The sequence below is a fragment of the Erinaceus europaeus genome, chromosome 2 (genome assembly GCF_950295315.1).
Source record: "Erinaceus europaeus chromosome 2, mEriEur2.1, whole genome shotgun sequence".
Lineage (NCBI taxonomy): Eukaryota > Metazoa > Chordata > Mammalia > Eulipotyphla > Erinaceidae > Erinaceus > Erinaceus europaeus.
In genome coordinates, this window is record NC_080163.1 from 157,846,238 (window position 1) to 157,864,417 (window position 18,180).

Genomic DNA, 18,180 nt, shown 5'->3' on the forward strand with positions numbered 1-18,180 from the left:
GAACATAGAGCATCACATGACGTCTCTGTCCTGCCACTACTGACTTTACTGTATGAATGATAAGTAAGTTTTTATATTGTTAAGCCATTGAAAAGTGGGAGTTTATCAGTTATAACAGCTTGCTAGCTGCTACAAGTACATAACACATTAACACATAGTAAGCATCAAAATGTTAGTTAATATTATTATGAATAATTAGTGAACTTTATCTTGCTTTTCTTAACCCAACGGTCAATTAGAGATAAGGTAAGTGAGGAAATGGGAACTGAACTGACTGACATATCATGGTATGATTCTTCCTAGGTTATAAAGCCTGATGACTGAGTCACATTAGCTTATGTCAGACATTCAAAAACAATCTTGTGAGCTCATAGCATCTTGAAAACAACTTAAAAACCCTGGTTCTTGCAAAGCATGGATCTTTCCTACATCTCAATAGAATCTCTGATGCTCTCTCTCTCTTGGGCAAACTCAGACGTTTGCTGAGATCCATGAAAAAAAAAGTAATGTAAGAAGCAGGCTTATTGTATTTCTCTCTCTCTCTCTCTCCCCCTTTCTTCCCTTTCTTTTTTTTTTTTTTTTAACAACACTAGAGAGACAAATACCAAAGGGAATTGAAAATGAACATTGGATAAAGACAGTGCTTACTAGTAGGGGTTCAGACTGGTGAAATGACAGTGAGGATTCTCAAATCATAGGTGAGAGCCTGGCAACCATGATCTTTGTCTTTTGATATAATCTCTTCTTTCAATGATTAGCCCAAGAATAAACATATTCTTCAAGCCAGTAATTCAGAATATTTCTTTTCACAGTTGTCCTATATTTCTGGAAAAAGAAATCATTTCCATCGCCCCACTGGATGAGTTAGATTTTTCTTTTGGTTGCTGGCAGGTATCCTCCCCATGTGATGTTAAGTTGTTAAGTGAGAATGAGACCAACACAAAGCATCAAGACAAAGAGATGGAACTGGAGATTGGTGTAATAGAATAAGAGCCTTAGAGAAATTTTATGACACTGTTTGAACTCCTCAGTTTAAGCATACATGGAACCATTAAATTATCTTTTCTACTAGAGCTATTTTGTGCTGGATTTTCTGTCACAGCTGAAATATTGACCTGTGCTTTGACCCCTCACCGATGAATTAATTTATCTTCTCTGAAACATCCCTTATTTGCAACTGTTTTTCTTTAATTAAGTATCTTGATGAGTTGACAGTGAGCTCACTGATTACTTGCAGAGCTGGGGAAATATTAATTTACAAACAGGTCTTTAACCAATAAATGACAATTGGTTGGTGTGCTAGTTTCTGACACAACAATAACTAGTTGCCATAGCCTTCTTGTTTAAAATAAGTATGTTTGGCACCAGGTGGTGGTGCACCTGGTTGAAAACATGTTACAATATACAAGGACCCAGGTTCGAGCCCCAGCTCTCCACCTGCAAGCATATCGCTTCATTTCAGGATATCTCTCTCCCTCTCCGGCAGGGTGGTCTCCAGGGGAAAGGAAACGGGCTGGTTCTTTCTCATTCACGACAGGGGTGACACGAAGTAAAAGACACGAGGGGACTCTTAGCGTGCCTAGAATCTGAGTCCTAGAATCCCAGAATCCTAGAGTCCGTTTATTAGCAAAGTGGACATGAGTTAAATAGAAAAGCAATGAAGTTAATTATTGTTGAAATATGACAGAAATTACAGGTTTCTTAATAGTCAGCATGCCCCTAAGGTAGGGGGCTGGTATGACAGGAATTGATGAGATACAAGAGAGTTATTCTCCATGACACAAGCAACTTAATTATCCAAAGGTATTTGAGAGAAGCATAGGGGTTAAACCTGTAGGGTGAGACAGAAAGAAGATGGATATCAAAAGGCCATATAGTTTGGAATTTCTCTTGTCTGGGGTCTGAGGTGTGTGATGAAGTGTGTGATAAGGTGTGTTCTTCTGTGATCAGAAGGTGACTTTGAATAAGTGAACCTGCGACCATGTGGCCTGCAGTTAATGGAGGGAAGTACTGGGGTTTCTGTGGGCCTGAGAGTCAAGAAGGAAAGAACCAAGTCTGAGTTTCCCCCCTTATGCTCACCTCGGTTGAGAGACTTACCAAAAGGTTATCTTCTCAGGCCTCCGTCCAAAGACAGGGGTGGTTCTCCCTAAGCTCTATCAGGCTTACACCTGGTCCCAACAGCTTCACAGTTGGTAAAGGAGGTCTACAGTTGTCTATCTTTCCCCCTCCCACTCTGTCTTCCGCTCCCCTCTGGATTTCTCACTGTCCTATCCAACAACAATGACAGCAATAACAACAACAATAATTTCAACAACAATGATAAATAACAAGGGCAACAAAAGGGAGAAAGTAGCCTCCAGGATCAGTGGATTCATAGTTCAGGCACCGAACCCCAGCAATAATATTGGAGGCACACACACAAAAATAAATCTTTCTATTAGTTAATAGTGGTTTATAAGATTATACAATTACAGAGCATAGTTCCACACACCTTCTAGTAAAGTTTTATTCCACCAACCCTCCTAATGATAACCATAATAGTTTTAACGAAGTCTTAGAGACAGTTTGTTTACTTCTGCTTCTTTTTTTTGTTCCAAGTTCATGTGTTTCAATATGGAATGTAGAGGTTTGAAACACAGGGTGAGTACTTTTGCAAATGGAATGGAAGGTTTACTTTAGAGAAGAGGAAATAAATTAATGCTGAGCATATTGACTCATGAGATAGCTTTAAAATCTAGGATGGTTTTATAAAGCTCATTCTAGCTAAAGTTTTAAGTTATTGGTTAGAAGTCTACCATAAATTAAGATTTCAATGTCAGCTCCTACCTTCCTTTTTCTATAAAGGATTGACTGCTTCAAATTCTACATCAAAAAAAAAAAAAAAAAAAAAAGGAGGAGGAGGAGGAGGAGAAAGAAAGGAAGAAAGGAAATACACTGCTAAAATGATCAGAACTATCTCTGATCCTCATTTTGCTGCTTACCTCATTTTTTGCTAAAAACTTCTAAGAATCATTTCCTGAGCTCTTAGGGCCCTCTTTGAGAAGATGAATTCCAATGGATGCAATTAATCATCCTAACTATTAAATTCTCTTATGGAAAATGTTCTTAAAAAGTAGAGCTCCTAAGTTCTGGCAGCAGCCTATACATAGACTTAGCCCTCTCTTTTGCCCTGGTCCTGATCATTTTTGCACACCAGTATAGCTTATTTGCTTCCTGTGGAGCTGACCATGAGAGTCATCAAGTTTATTGTCATCCACTGTGGTTTTGGATCAGGATAATTCCAAGGAGAACCTGTTGAATATCTAAAGATGACTCCAAGGGTATGTGTCTGACTCTATTAATCTTTCCTAATTTGTGCTAGTCCATTAAATTCAGATTGGAGACTTTTCTCCTTGCTTTGGTGTTTAAATGCTCTCTACTTATGATTGCTACTCCTTGGTTTGTGTTTGGACTGGAATGGATGTGTGTGGAGAGGGAGTAATCTTCCAGCCCTTGTTCTTGCCCCATTAGAAAGCTAGCCCACTGAAATGAAAATGAGTTGTAACATGAAATAGGTGCTGCTGGGTAACTCTAGGCTTTCCCCAGACATGCTCTGAATGTGTTTCTGCTAGGTTATTGAAAAGGTGTACTCACTGACCAACTTGTCAAATGTGTGTCACACATTCCGCATCAGGATGTGGGGTACTAGTTGTTATTTTGTGACTGAATTGTACCTTTAGTGTCAACATGTTTGAGGGAATCATGTGTTAAAGTGAGACATATTTCTTTCCTGCTAAACTTTTCTGAGTTTTTATTTTTGCTCATCTTCACTGGTGATGTATAGAAGAGTAACCAGTTTTGTGGGACCCAGATCATATCAAATTGATGGGGTATACAGTCAACAATATTTATATACCTTCCCCATATTTGGGAGCTACTCTCTTCCTTGATATAGTTTTTGGTCCTTTTTCCAGCCATGACATCATCTACCCAGACAATAACAAGGATGCACCTGCATATCAGATTTCAGGCTCTGGGAAGAAAAAAAAAAAACTAGTATAGCCACAGGTCATTTGGAATATAACAAAAATGTACCTACTAGCTATCTACAGAATGGAGACCCCCCCCAACTCTTCATCTGCACTACTCCAGCCTTTAGGTTCATGATGAGTGAACAACTTTTTTGGCTGTATATGTTAACTTTCTTTACAGCCACAAGGTTCCAGATGCTACCATGATGCCAGCAATACTTCCCTGGACAGACAACCCCACCAATGTGTCCTGGAGCTTTGATTCCCAAGCACCCTGTACTAACAGGGAAAGAGAGAGGCAGGCTAGGAGTATGCATCGATCTGTCAGTGCCCATGTTCAGCAGGGAAGCAACTACAGAAGCCAGACCTTCCACCTTCTGCACCCCACAATGACCTTGGGTCCATACTTCCAGAGGGTTAAAGAATAGGAAAGCTATCAGGGGAGGGAATGGGATACAGAGTTATAGTGGTGGGAATTGTGTGGAGTTGTACCCCCTTTATCCTATGGTTTTGTCAGTGTTTCCTTTTTATAAATAAATAAAAAAATAAAAAAGAGTAACCAGTTACACATGTAACATCTGTCATATCTATTTGACAATAGACTCAGCTTGCATGACATGTTTATTTGTTCAATTAGCAAATGAAATCATGCATCACTTAACAATGAGGATATATGGTCGGTCTGAGAAATGTGTCATTCCATGATTTTGTCACTGTGTAAATGACAGACCATTTTTATACGAACTTACCCCACTTATATTTTTGCTTGTTTGTTTGTTTGTTTTGTTTTGCCTCCAAGATTATCTGTTGCTAGGCTGGGTGTGTGCACTAACACACTGCTCCTGACAGCCATCTTTTTTCCATTGATGTTGTTGTTGCTGTTTTGTTATTGTTGTTGCTGCTATTGGATAAGACAGAGAAAAATTGAGAGAGGAGGGGAAGAAAGAGAGTGGGAGAGAAAGATAGACACTTGTAGACCTCCTTCACTGTTTATGAAGTGAACCCCTTGCAGGTGGGGAGCCAGGGGCTCAAACCAGGATCCTTGCACTTGGCACTATGTGTGCTTAATCTAATGTACTACAGCCTGCCCCCTCCAAATATGGTTTTTATATAGGCAATATTGTCATGTATATAGGCCGTTGTTGACTGAAACACTCTTGTATGTTATGCATCTGGTGCATATTACACACACTAGACTCTCTGCTAGGCACATAATATATCATTTTGAGAAGAATCAATTCAACTCCATATCTCCTCAAATTAGTGTCCTGGGGAAACTTCCTTTTGAAATTCAGTCTTGACGTTTGGTGTTGTTCCTAGAATAATAAGTTTCTATGGGGTTTTCTCCCTAATCTTTCTGCTCTTAAGAACTGACTTGTGGACTGAAGTGAAGCAGTTTGAAAGCAAGAATAGCAGGTAATATTGTCACAGAATACAATTATTAGAAAGAAGAACCTTCTTTTCTATGATCTTGCATATTCTTGTGGGATATTATAAGTGTATATTTGTGCTGATTAGGGATTCTCATAACTATGCTTAATTTTTAGCTAGGTTTTAAGCTTGAAAGTTGAGATCATTATCTGTGTTATTTTCTATTCTATTTTCCTTTCTTTGTTAGTATACTTTGGTTAGCAAGTGACAGGAGCCCAACTCTAATTAGATACTCTTTTGGATTTCATAGCCTAAAAAGGAAAAAGCAAAAGTGAAACTAACTTTAGGTATAGATCATGGGACTGAAATACCCTGTAGATATTCTACCTTCATCTCTCTGTTTCTCTCATATACACTTACATGGGACATTTTAAATGTGCACACATGAAAATCTCTCTTTTTAGGCAGACTGGGAGTATGGACCGACCAGTCAATGCCCATGTTCAGTTGGGAAGCAGTTACAGAAGCCAGACCTTCTACCTTCTGCAACCCACAATGACCCTGGGTCCATGCTCCCAGAGGGATAGAGAATGGGAAAGCTATCAGGGGAGGGGGTGGGATATGGAGGTGGTGGGAATTGTGTGGAACTGTACCCCTCCTACCCTATGGTTTTGTTAATTAATCCTTTCTTAAATAAAAAATAATAAAAAAAGAAAATCTCTCTTTTTCTCCCTCTCTCCTCTCTCCCTCTCCCTCTTTCTCTCTCTCTCTCTCTCTCTCTCTCTCTCTCTCTCTCTCTCTCTCTCACACACACACACACATACACATACACACACACCTGGTTAACAATCAACAACAACAACAACAGTGGAAAAAAGATAGCTGTCAGGAGCAGTGGATTAGTAGTGCAGGCACCCAGCGCAGAGATAACCTTGGAGGCAAAAAACAGACAAAGAAAAACATATGTGGATTAAGTTTGTATAAATACAGTTTGTCATTTACACAGTGACAAAATCATTGAATGACATATTACTCAGACCATATATCCTCATTGTTAGGTGATGCATGATTTCATCTGCTAATTGAAAAAATAAACATGCCTTGAAAACTGAGGCTATTGTCGTCTTCTTCTTCTTCTTCTTCTTCTTCTTCTTCTTCTTCTTCTTCTTCTTCTTCTTCTTCTTCTTCTCCTTCTCCTTCTCCTTCTCCTTCTCCTTCTCCTTCTCCTTCTCCTTCTCCTTCTCCTCCTCCTCCTCCTTCTCCTCCTTCTTCTTCTACTTCTCCTTCTTCTTCTTCTTCTTCTTCTTCTTCTTCTTCTTCTTCTTCTTCTTCTTCTTCTTCTTCTTCTTCTTCTTCTTCTTCTTCTCCTTCTTCTTCTTCTTCTTCTTTTTCCCAGAGTGCTGATCAGTTCTAGCTTATGGCAGTACAAGGGATTGATCCTGGGAGTTTGGAGTTCAGGCATGAAAGTTTTTTTGCATAACCATTATACTATCTACCCTCAGTGATTTATTTTATTTTCTATGGAAGATAATGAAGATTATAAAGTGTATAAAATTTTGTATTTTCTCTCTTTAGAGGGAGGGAGAGAGAGAGAAAGAGATAGAAAAAGAGAAAGATCTATGGGGATTTGTTTTTGGTTATTTCTAGAGCTTCACTGTTCCAAGTCAAAGTTTTCTTCAAATAAAAAGATATACACAGAGAGATAGAGAGGCAGACACCACCATAATGTGCAGGAGTCAAGTTTGAACCTGGGTCATGCCCATGCTGAAGCAAGTGCTTTATCCCAAATGGGTTATCTTGCCAGCACTATGAAGAACTTCTGACAAGTTTCTGGTCCCACACAGATTCCTTCTTTTCATCTCTAATGTTCAAAATGCTTTCTGGTTTCTTATTAGGCTCCTGGATTTCAGAGTTTTGGGTTATTTTCTTGCCTTATAAAAATATCTGACTTTTACTTCATCTTTCACTTTAATGAGGTCCCACACAGAGATGCAGTCTGTATTCTCTCTTTTAATTACAGCTCAGGAAACGTCATGCCATTTTATAGGCTGCTGAAACACACAGGTAGAGAGGGCTTAGTGGTGACTAAACAGTGACCTTGGCCCTGAAGAATTAGTGTTGAGGGACTATGAACTGCTCCTCCCTCCCCATCTCCTGAAATACAACTCCATATGATCTCAATTCTAATGTTTGTCATATTAGAAAAGATAGAACTGAACACCTGTGTGTAGGAGGCTGCCTAAACATATGCCCTGTGCCTCTAGCACAGAGGCTTTTATGTCTGTTCTTTTCTAAACAGAGAAGATTAGTCAGGGTTAGAGCAAAACTCAAAAAATATAGCAGTAATCTTTATCATAGGTAATATTACATGCCAAAAGATTGTATTAGGTCTGTTGTAATTAATAGGACATTCCCCACCTGCAGAGGGAAATTTTTAGTCAATTTACTATTCCTTGTTATTATTTAATTTTTATGAGATAGGAAAGAGAGAAATTAAGAAGGGAAGTGAAATAGAGATGGAGAAAGACAGACAGACTGCTCATGAAGCATTCCCTTGGAATGGAGAGGCTAGGCTTAAACCTGGGTTTTTGCACATGGTAGATAATATGTAGGCTCAGCCAGGTACACCAGAACCCAGCCTTTTAGTCAATAGACTAGTATTTTTCCTATTCTATAGCAGAAAATGTTGGTTCAGATACACTGGCATTAAATAATTTTCTGAAGTTATAAGCTAGATCTATATTTGAATGAAGGCATTTTAATTCTCCATACCTTCTACCCACCCCCACAAATATATACATATCTTATTTGTGAAGTAAAAAGAGAGGAGGACTTTATGCATTGCCAAGTTAATTTCCCTTTCCTTCCTTCTTTCTTTCTCTCTCTCTCTCTCTCTCTCTCTCTCTCTCTCTCTCTTTCTTTCTTTCTTTCACTCTGGGCCTCCATCACTCCTGGCTACTTTCTCACTCAGAGAAATAGGGAGAGAGAAAGAATAACTGATACATGATTAGATACTACACCACATGAAACTTCTCATGTGGTGTTGGGGCACATTTCTGGGCCATAGCCACAAAAAGCACACATTGCCTAGTGAGCTATTTCTTCTTTATCTCTTAAGTACTGTACTTACCAGCACATGCTAGGTGAAGGCAATTCTCAGAGTCTTGAGACTGGATGGAGGAAGAATCTTTAAGACCCTAGCATTATGGGCTCAGTTGCAGAGGAAAAAACAAGAGAAAGAAGTCAGATCTGACTGTCGACCCCATATATTTGATCTGTGGCCAATATTCAGATTAGGAGCCTATGTAACCTTTGCATCATTGTATGTCTGAGCTCACATTCTATGGTCATGAGTAAGAAAATTCCAATCTGCCCCAATTTCGGGACCCATCTTCCTCAGGTGGTAGAGTATGTCATCCAGCCTCCCTTAGAAAGATGGAACATTCTCTACCATTGTTGATCCACATTGGGGGCAAGGTCCAATATAATAAACAAAGAAGTTTACTCTATTGTTCCTGATGGAGATGGCCAGTGAGAATGGAGAGAGGGATCTATTTGAGGTGTAGGCTCATGATGTCTGTGTGGTAATCTGAGGACTCCCATATTTGGGAGCTACTCTCTTCCCTGATCCAGTTTTCTAGCCCTTTATCCAGCCATGACATCATCTCCCAAAACAATAACTTGGGTCCACCTGCATATCAAAGGTCAGGCTCAGTATACTCATGGGCTCTTTGGAATATAACTAAAATAGGCCTACTAGCTATCTTCAAAACGGAGACCCCAAATCTTCATCTGCAATATTCCAGCCTTTAGGTTCATGATCAGTCAGCAACTTGTTTGGCTTTATATGTTAACTCTCTTTTCAGCCACCAGGTTCCAGATGCTACCATGATACCAACCGGACCTCCTTGGGCAGACAACCCCACCAATGTGTCCAGGAACCCAGCTTCTCCAGAGTCCTGCCCCACTTGGGAAAGAGAGAGACACGCTAGGTGTGTGGATCAACCTGTTAATGCCATTGTTAGTGGGGAAGCAGTTACAGAAGCTGGACCTTTCACCTTCTGCACCCCATAATGACCCTGGGTCCATACTCCTAGAGGGATAAAGAAAAGGAAAGCTATTAAGGGGAGGGGAATGGGATATGGAGTTCTAGTGGTGGGAATTGTACCCCTCTTATCCTATGGTTTTGTCCACATTTCCTTTTTATAAATAAAAATTAATAAAAAAAGAAGTCAGAGCTAGTATCTTGACTATCATGACTCATGTTGTATCTCCTTATTCTAGGACCTTGTAGAACAGGAGTGTTTAAAGTGTGACTCAGTGATCATATACATAAAAAACACCTGTATGGTTTCAGGTGGTAGAGAACCTGGTGGAGTACATATGCTACAATGAGCAAGGACCCAGGTTCAAACCCCCAGTCCCAATCTGCAAAGTGAAAGCTTTGCGAGTGGTGAAGCTGTGTTGCAGGTGTCTCTCTGTCATCTCCCCATTCCTTGGCTTTCTCTATCAAATAAATAAAGATAATAACATTAAAAAAAAAAACACCTGTAGATATTGGAACATGTTGGTATGCTTCTAAAAACCCCTTCTGTTTCATTGGTTTAATCCCCCCTTCTTAACACTATTCTATTTACATAACTACTTCATTCTATTTACATAACCGCTGTTAATAAGCACCACCCTCCCTCCAGGGCATTGGTGGTTCAGTGGTAGAATTCTTGCCTGCTCCGCCCCCTCTCCTTGTCATACCCTGATTTTCACCAGTCACTTTTCTCTCCACCCTCTCTGCATCACATCCTGTTCCCACCCTAATGGGCTAGTATATTTATAAGGACAAGATTGTAGTTAGTTTAGCTTAGCTTGGTATAGATTGCACTGTGTCCTGCATGAATAAAGAGATACTGCCTACAGCTCAGCCATGAGTCCCTGGTCATCTGTTACCCGCCCGTGAAGCCAGCCCAGCGAAAACAACAGGAACACTTACACATTCTATGAATTCCTGTACATAAACCTGTTAAATTTTACCAATTCATGCATCTCAGTTATGTTCTTCAGGGAATTTTGTGAAAGGTCATTGCTGAGTTCTTTGGTCAGGATTTCATGTTGTGCATAACATTATCCATACAGAGGTTACTGTGACTTACTTGGAAGGAACATGATGGATGTGAGAGGTACAGATCTCCCAACCTGAGTAGAGGCCTACCACTTCTACACTGAATCTTGAGGAGGTAGACGCCAAGGACAACTTGGTCTAAACACGTGTCCCTCCTTTACTCTGTAGGCTGAGATGGCACTGAGCTCAGGGGCAAGGGAGCTGCCTCCTTACACGACATACCCTAAAGGTTCTCATTTCTCATACGTGACCGATAAGTGACCTCCCTTTATAAGGCCATAACTTGAGTCCTTATAGGCTGGTAACTTGCCTTTGAGCCCAAGCTGGATATGAGAATCAGGTGTAACCTAAAAGCATGAATAAGGTGCACCTGGGGATAATTAACATGGTGAGTGCCACACGCTTTTCTCATTGGGTCCTATATATTTCCCCTATGTTCCTATTTGATGGTAATCAGTATCTAACCCTGTGTATGAACAGTAAATGAGCTGTTTCTCTGAAGCACTCCTGAGGTTGGCTCTTTTATTTTTTATCTTTTATTTATAAAAGGAAATATTGGAAAAAAAAAACAGGATAAGAGGGGTACAACTCCATACAGTTCCCACCATCAGAATTTTGTATCCCCTCCTCTCCCCTGATAGCTTTCCTATTCTTTATCCCTCTGGGAGTATGGACCCAGGGTGATTATGAAGTGCAGAAGCGGGAAGGTCTGGCTTCTGTAATTGCTTCCCCGCTGAACAAATCGGCGTTGACAGGTCAATCCATACTCCCAGCCTGTCTCTCTCTTTCCTTAGTGGGGTGGGGTTCTGGGGAAAAGGGGCTCTAGAAAACATTGGTGGGGTTGTCTGTCGAGGGAAGTCAGGTTAGCATCATGATAGCATCTGGAACCTAGTGGCTAAAAAGAGAGTTAACATATAAAGCCAAACAAGTTGTTGACTAATCATGAACCTAAAGGCTGGAATAGTGCAGATGAAGAGTTGGGTTGTCTCCAATTTGAAGATAACCAGTAGGCCTATTTTAGTTATATTCCAAAGGGCCCGTGACTATACTATTTTTTTTTTTCCTGAGCCTGACAGCTGGTATTCAGGTAGACTCAATATATTGTCTGAGGAGATGATGTCATGGCTGGAAAAAGGACCAAAAAGCTGGGTCAGGGAAAAGAGTAGCACCCAAATATGGGAAAGTTGTATAAATATTGTTGACTGTAAACCCCAACTATTTGATGCCATCTGGGGCCCATATTCAGTTTAGGAGTCTATGTGACCTCTGCATGTCTGTAGATCTGAGCTCAGCAGTAACGTTTTCCAAGCTGCCCCAATTTCAGGACTCATCTTCCTCAGGTGTAGCATGAAGTCTGTTGTCCAGGCTCCCTTCGGAGGATGGAACATTCTCTACCATTGTTGATCCATGTTGAGGACAAGGTCCTATGAGGGGGGCACAAAGGGGTCTATTTTGTTGTTCCTGATAGAGATGACCAGTGACACTGGAGAGAGGGATTTATTTGAGGTCTAGGCTCATCATGTCTGTTTGGGATTCTCAGGACTCCCCAAATAGGGCCCCAGCTGTTGGGGTGGCCTGATAGTGACTAAAGAGTCATCATTACAGTATGCCAGTCTCTTGCCCTTATTCAGGTTTGCAGTCCTTGCTTTGATAAGGGTAGCTTGGGAGTGAGGGAAGTGTAATAGGAAGTAGGTCAGGAGGGTATCTAAGTCTAAGTAGATACTATTTCATTATGAACTTTATACTGACTCACTGCAGACTATAGTGTACTTTTGCTTTCAGGTATATATTTTGCCCTAATTTATGGATGCATGTGAACATATGCTCTATCTAATGGAACCTCGTCTATATATAGGTTTTGGGACTTTATTAGGAAGTGATCCACCTGGAATGGAATTAGAGAATCCTATGAAAGGAATGGTCTCACCTGAGTGATGAGGCTGAAGGGACCCAGTCTGAAGTGAAGCATGCTGAGGTGGTACTCATTGCGTTGATTAAACTGGGATCAACAAAGGCAATATTATTTGGTATGAACTGAAAGAAGCATTCAAGAAAGTGAGCTCTACCCTAGACGTTCCAGGACTGAGGGTAATAAAGGCTCTATAGAGGAAGCAGGAGGTTCCTGCTGTCTTAGGGTTTAAGAAGGCAATAGATAGTTATTGCTATAATCATATTATTTGGCAATTGGGTTAACTTTGAAAAATCCCTTTGTTAGAATTTGCTGTGTCAAACACAACATCACCATAATTTATGCTATTTGACATCATTTGTCTATAGCTGTGTTACTGGTTGCTTCTGTTCTCCCTGGTCTAAGAGAGTCTTTTAAGAGAGTCAACATGTCAAAGGCACAGACTATTGTCTGTGTATTAAAAAGTTTGAGACAGGGAGTCGGGCTGTAGTGTAGCGGGTTAAGCGCAGGTGGCGCTAAGCACAAGGACCCGCATAAGGATCCTGGTTCAAGCCCTGGCTCCCCACCTGCAGGGGTGTCGCTTCACAAGCGGTGAAACAGGTCTTGCAGGTGTCTATCTTTCTCTCCCTCTCTCTGTCTTCCCCCTCCCCTCTCCATTTCTTTCTGTCCTATCCAACAACAATGACAACAATAATAACTACAACAATAAAACAACAAGGGCAACAAAAGGGAATAAATAAAAATAAATATAAAAAAATATTTAAAAAAAGTTTGAGACATTCAATCAATTTTTCCCCTTTCATATTAATTAAATGGTGATTTATATGACTATGAATTAATAGGAATATATATATACCATTCTTACCACCAAAAGACTTTCTTCCCCTGCCCCGCCCCCAGTGAAGCCAAACTTCTGCATTTGCCCTTAACCCAGAGATTTTTTTTATATATTTTAATTTTTAATCCAGAGATTTTTAATTTAGTGCCCTACTACAAATTCAGTCAAATCCTGCTCTGAGTTTACCTTTCTGTTCTTCTTTTTCAACTTCTGTTTGAGTGGGGTAATCTCATTCTCCTCTTTTTCTTTATGACTTAGCTCACTTAACACAATTCCTTCTAGCTCCATCCAAAATGGGTCATAGAAGGAGGGTTCATTGTTCTTCATAGCTCCATAGTATTCCATTGTGTATATATACCACAAATTCCAGCCACTCATCTGTTGTTGGGCACCTGGGTGGCTTCCAAGTTTTAACTATTACAAACTGTGCTACTATGAAGATAGGTGTACACATATCTTTTTGGTTGGGTGTTATGGAGTCCTTGGGGTATATCCCTAGGAGAGAAATTACTGGGTCATATGGAAAGTCCATGTCCAGCTTTGTGATAGTTCTTCATACTGCTCTACACAGATGTTGAACCAATTTACATTACCACCAGCAGTGCAGAAGGGTTCCTCTGTCACCACAGCCTCTCCAGCATATAGTTAATGGTATTTACATACTTTTCCCATATTTGGGAGCTACTCAGCTTTCTGATCCTATTCTCAACTCTGACATCATCTTTCCAGACAATACTTTTAGCCTACCTGCATGTTAGCTGTTGGGCCCAGGCAAAAATTTATAAAGCCATAGGCCCATTGGAATATACCTAAAATAGACTTCCTAGCTTCTTCCAACATGAAGACCCCCAAATTTCATTTGCTATATTCTTAACTTTAGGTTCCTGATTATTAAATAATTTGTTCTGCTTTATATCTTAATGCTTTTAAGTCATCAAGTTGCAGATTCCACCATGACACGAGCTGACTTCCCTGGGCAGATGACCTCACCAATAAAATGCCACCTCCCTGGAGCTCTACTCTATTAGGGAAATATAGAAACAGGCTAGGGGTATGAATTGACCTACCAATGCCCATGCTCAGGGGAGAAGTAGTTACAGATAATGAATAGGGAAACTTGTGCTGCATTCAGTAACTTTTCTTTATGTTTGGTCTTTGTCAGCTTGATTATGATATGCCTTGGTGTCTGCATCTATAGATCCATTCTATTTTGTATTCTCTGAGCTCCTTGTGTCTTTATATGCTTCCAGTTTTCATTTGGGAGAAGTTTGCTGTCATCACTTCATCAAGAATGTGTTCTTTCTCTTTTTCTTCACTTCCTTTAGCACACTGATGATTCTAATGTTGTTCCTCTTTAGGTCATCACATGTGTCCCTGGTGTTATTTTCATAGTTTCTTAATCCCTTCCATAGGTCTATCAATTTTTATTTATAAAAGGAAAAACTGACAAAAACCATAGGATAAGAGGGGTATAACTCCACATCCCATGCCCTCCCCTGGTAGCTTTCCTATTCTTTATCCCTCTGGAAGTATGGACCCAGGGTCATTAAAGGGTGCAGAAGGTGAAAGTTCTGGCTTCTGTAATTGCTACCCCGAAGAACATGGGTGTTAACAGGTCAATCCATACTCCCAGCCTGTCGCTCTTTCCCTAGTGGAGCAGGGCTCTGGGGAATTGTAGCTCCAGGACACACTGGTGGGGCCATCTGCCCAGGGAAGTCTGATTGGCATTATGTTAGCATCTGGAACCTGGTGACTGAAAAAAGAGTTAGCATATAAAGCCAAACAAATTGTTGATTAATCATGAACTAAAAGACTGGAACAGTGCAGATGAAGAGTTGGGGGGGTGTCTCTGTTGTGTAGATAGTTAGTAGGCATATTTTATATTCCAAAGAGTCCATGACTATACATTTTTTCCCTGAGCCTGACATCTGATATGCAGGTGGATTCAAATTATTGACTGGGGAGATAATGCTATGGCTGGAAAGAGGACCAGAAAGCTGGATCAGGGAAGAGAGTAGCTCCCAAATATGGGAAAGGTATATAAATATTGTTGACTGTAAACCCCATCAAGTTATAGTTTCTATGGCACTAGCTTCACATTTGCTGATTCTTTCTTTAGTCTCTGATGTTCTACTTGCTAGCCCTTCAAGTCTGTTTGTTAATTCAGCTATTCTTTCTTTTGTTCAACTATTATAGTTTTTAGTTCAATTGTTGTAGTTTTTACGTCATTTATTGTGTGGTTTAGCTCAGTTACTGTGCAACGTTTTGAGTTATTATAACATTTGTCTTGGCTAGCACTGTTCATGATTAGTCTATTTGGAATTTGGCTTCATGCTTTCTTCTTGATTTTGGCTCTTATTCTCTTCTGGGGTCTCATATGCTGTTCTTCCTGTTATGCTGTGATTTTCTTCCATGAGTTTTATCACTTCAGTTGCAAACATGTGAACTGTTTTTCAGGTTCTACCTCAAAAAAATCTTATTGTTTCTGGTTTATTGACATTTTTATCTGGGCTTTTTTCTTGACTTGTTGGTGTGATGCATTTTTTTAGTGTCTCCATTCTGTCTGTCATTAATTCTTTTTAGATTATACTGAAGTTACAGAGGTGGATGGTTGGTGGGTGGTGTTATTTCACACTGAGATTTTAGTTTAGCATGATCACGGACTAGTTTCTGAAATTGTCTACAGTCTCAAGGTTATTTAATAAGTCATGTCGTGGGTCACAGGCCTGAGAAGCTTTCAGTGGCCTTGTTCCTTGAGTGGTCTATATTATGAGGTCCTGTCATGGACTGAAAGTCGCCTGGCTCATTTTGGGAGGATTGCATGTACCCAGTAGGTGCACATGGGGGCTCATCAATGACTCAGTGTCTTTGTGTAGGAAGAATTCAATCTGCTTGTATCCTGGTGGAGTGCCTGAGTGTGGAAGTGCATAAAGATGACTAGCAACACTTGAAGGCCCCCAACCTGGCCTGAAGCAGGGAACTGTTACTTCCCAGGCAGTGTAGGGAAGGTCTAGTGTTTGTACGAGGATGAACAGTAAGACCTAGTGTTTCTGTATTGGTGGGACAGGGGCCAGCTGTCTAAGATTATGTAGCTCAACCAGAGGGTGGGATCTCACCACTATGGGAGTGGGTGGCAGTGAGTACAAGGGATGCTGTTACTTCCACAGGAATCACTTGTGTTTGGGCCTCTGATCCAAGGTGCTCTTTTGACCAGCTATTGACCTGTACTCACTGAAGCTTCCTGTTAAGTGCAAGATTCTGACCACATGACACTAACAAACTTGGTCCCTCAGAGACCTGTATGGCCCCAGGGGAGTGCAGTCCCTGTGGCTAAGGTAAACATGTGACAAATTCCTTCTATTTATCTATAGAAGCCCCTGCAAGTGAGCAACTGGATCCTGGGAAGCTAGAGGCCTTAGTGACCTATAAGTTTCCCAACAGAGTGCAATCCCCAAATCCAGGTCAGATGGGTGGAAAACTCCCTCCCTTCATCCACAGAAAATCTGGGAAGTGGCCCTCTGGCACTTGAGAGTCTAGGGACCTCAGTCATCTGAGGTTCCCTAGAGGAATGCAGCCCCTAGAGTCAACTGACAAGTGTCAGTTCCCTTCCCTGATCCCCCAGTCTTGAGCAAGTTTCCTTGATCCATAAGATCCCCCACTTGGGTAACTGGCACTTGGGAGGCTAGGAGCTTCAGTGCAGCCCTAGAGGAGCCAAAGCAAGTGTGTAGTGGGCTCTTTTCCTTCCTCTGCAGGAGTCCCCCAGAAAATCATGGTTGGGGTGCATATGTGCAGGCTCTGGCAGTGAGTAGGGACTTGGGATACCTCTTTGTGTGTCTTGGCAGGTTGACCAGGTTGTACAGGAGTGTTGACTAGGGTAGTAAGTATAGTGGTCTGAATTGTTCTGTGCAGTAACAGGGTCTTCTCCCAGGGCTGCCTGAGGACTGGTGGGTTTTTGTGGAATAAATGTGGAACAATGGATGAACCCAGTGATTCTAGTACAGGCATATTATAGTCAGTTGCAATGCTGTGTGATCCCCAGTGGTGGAAACAGACCAACAGAGAGATAATTTTGTTTTTTTTGGGGGGTGGGGAGTAGAAAATACTCCTAGTACAGCCCTGGGTGCTTTAGTTATGTGTTTCCTGATGGCTGTGTGAGCACTCTACCCTGTGAGGGTACCTTTAAATAGTCTTTGCCTCTATTCAGAGTTTCCCTCTGCTTTTTTCCTCTGTGTTATTTATTTATTTATTATTTTTTTGTGGTTTACAGCTTACCTCAGTTACTATGAGTTCCATTAGTTTCCATATACATGATTTTGTTTTCTCCATTTGGCAGAGGATAGTCATGGTGCTGCTAGATGGTCACCATATTGCCTCCTCTTCCTTGAGAAGTTTTTTTGTTTTTTAATCCTTCTATCTAGTTTGAATATAGCAGGATATACTGTTCTTAACTGAAAGCCATTTACACTGAGTGCTCAATATATATCTTGCTATTCTCTTCTGGCTTTTAGAGGTTATGTAGAGAAATATGCTGATAATCTTATGCAGTTTCTTCTGTATGTAATTCTTTGTTATTCTTTTTCAGCCTTGCATGTGAGGGCGATCTGGCTGTGACATCTGTCAGCCCACTGATTGCCAGGGTTGATTCGGCTGGTCTGGCTGGCTAGGCGGGTGTCCCCTTCCTCCCTCACCACTCCATGTGCGTCCCTCCCAAAGCTGTGCGCTCTGTCCAAGAGAATGGACTTCCCCGAATAGAGACAGACCTGTCATCAGTCGAGGGTAAAGGAGTAGCTGCACTCCCCTGCTAGAACCTCCAAACAAGCTCTCTTTTGCAGCCTTTCTTTACCCTTACTCCTTCCCACTTTAGCTATGATTTGTCTTGGTGTCTTTATGCCTGAGTCAATTCTTTTGAAACTCTCTGGAATTCTGAATCCTTTCT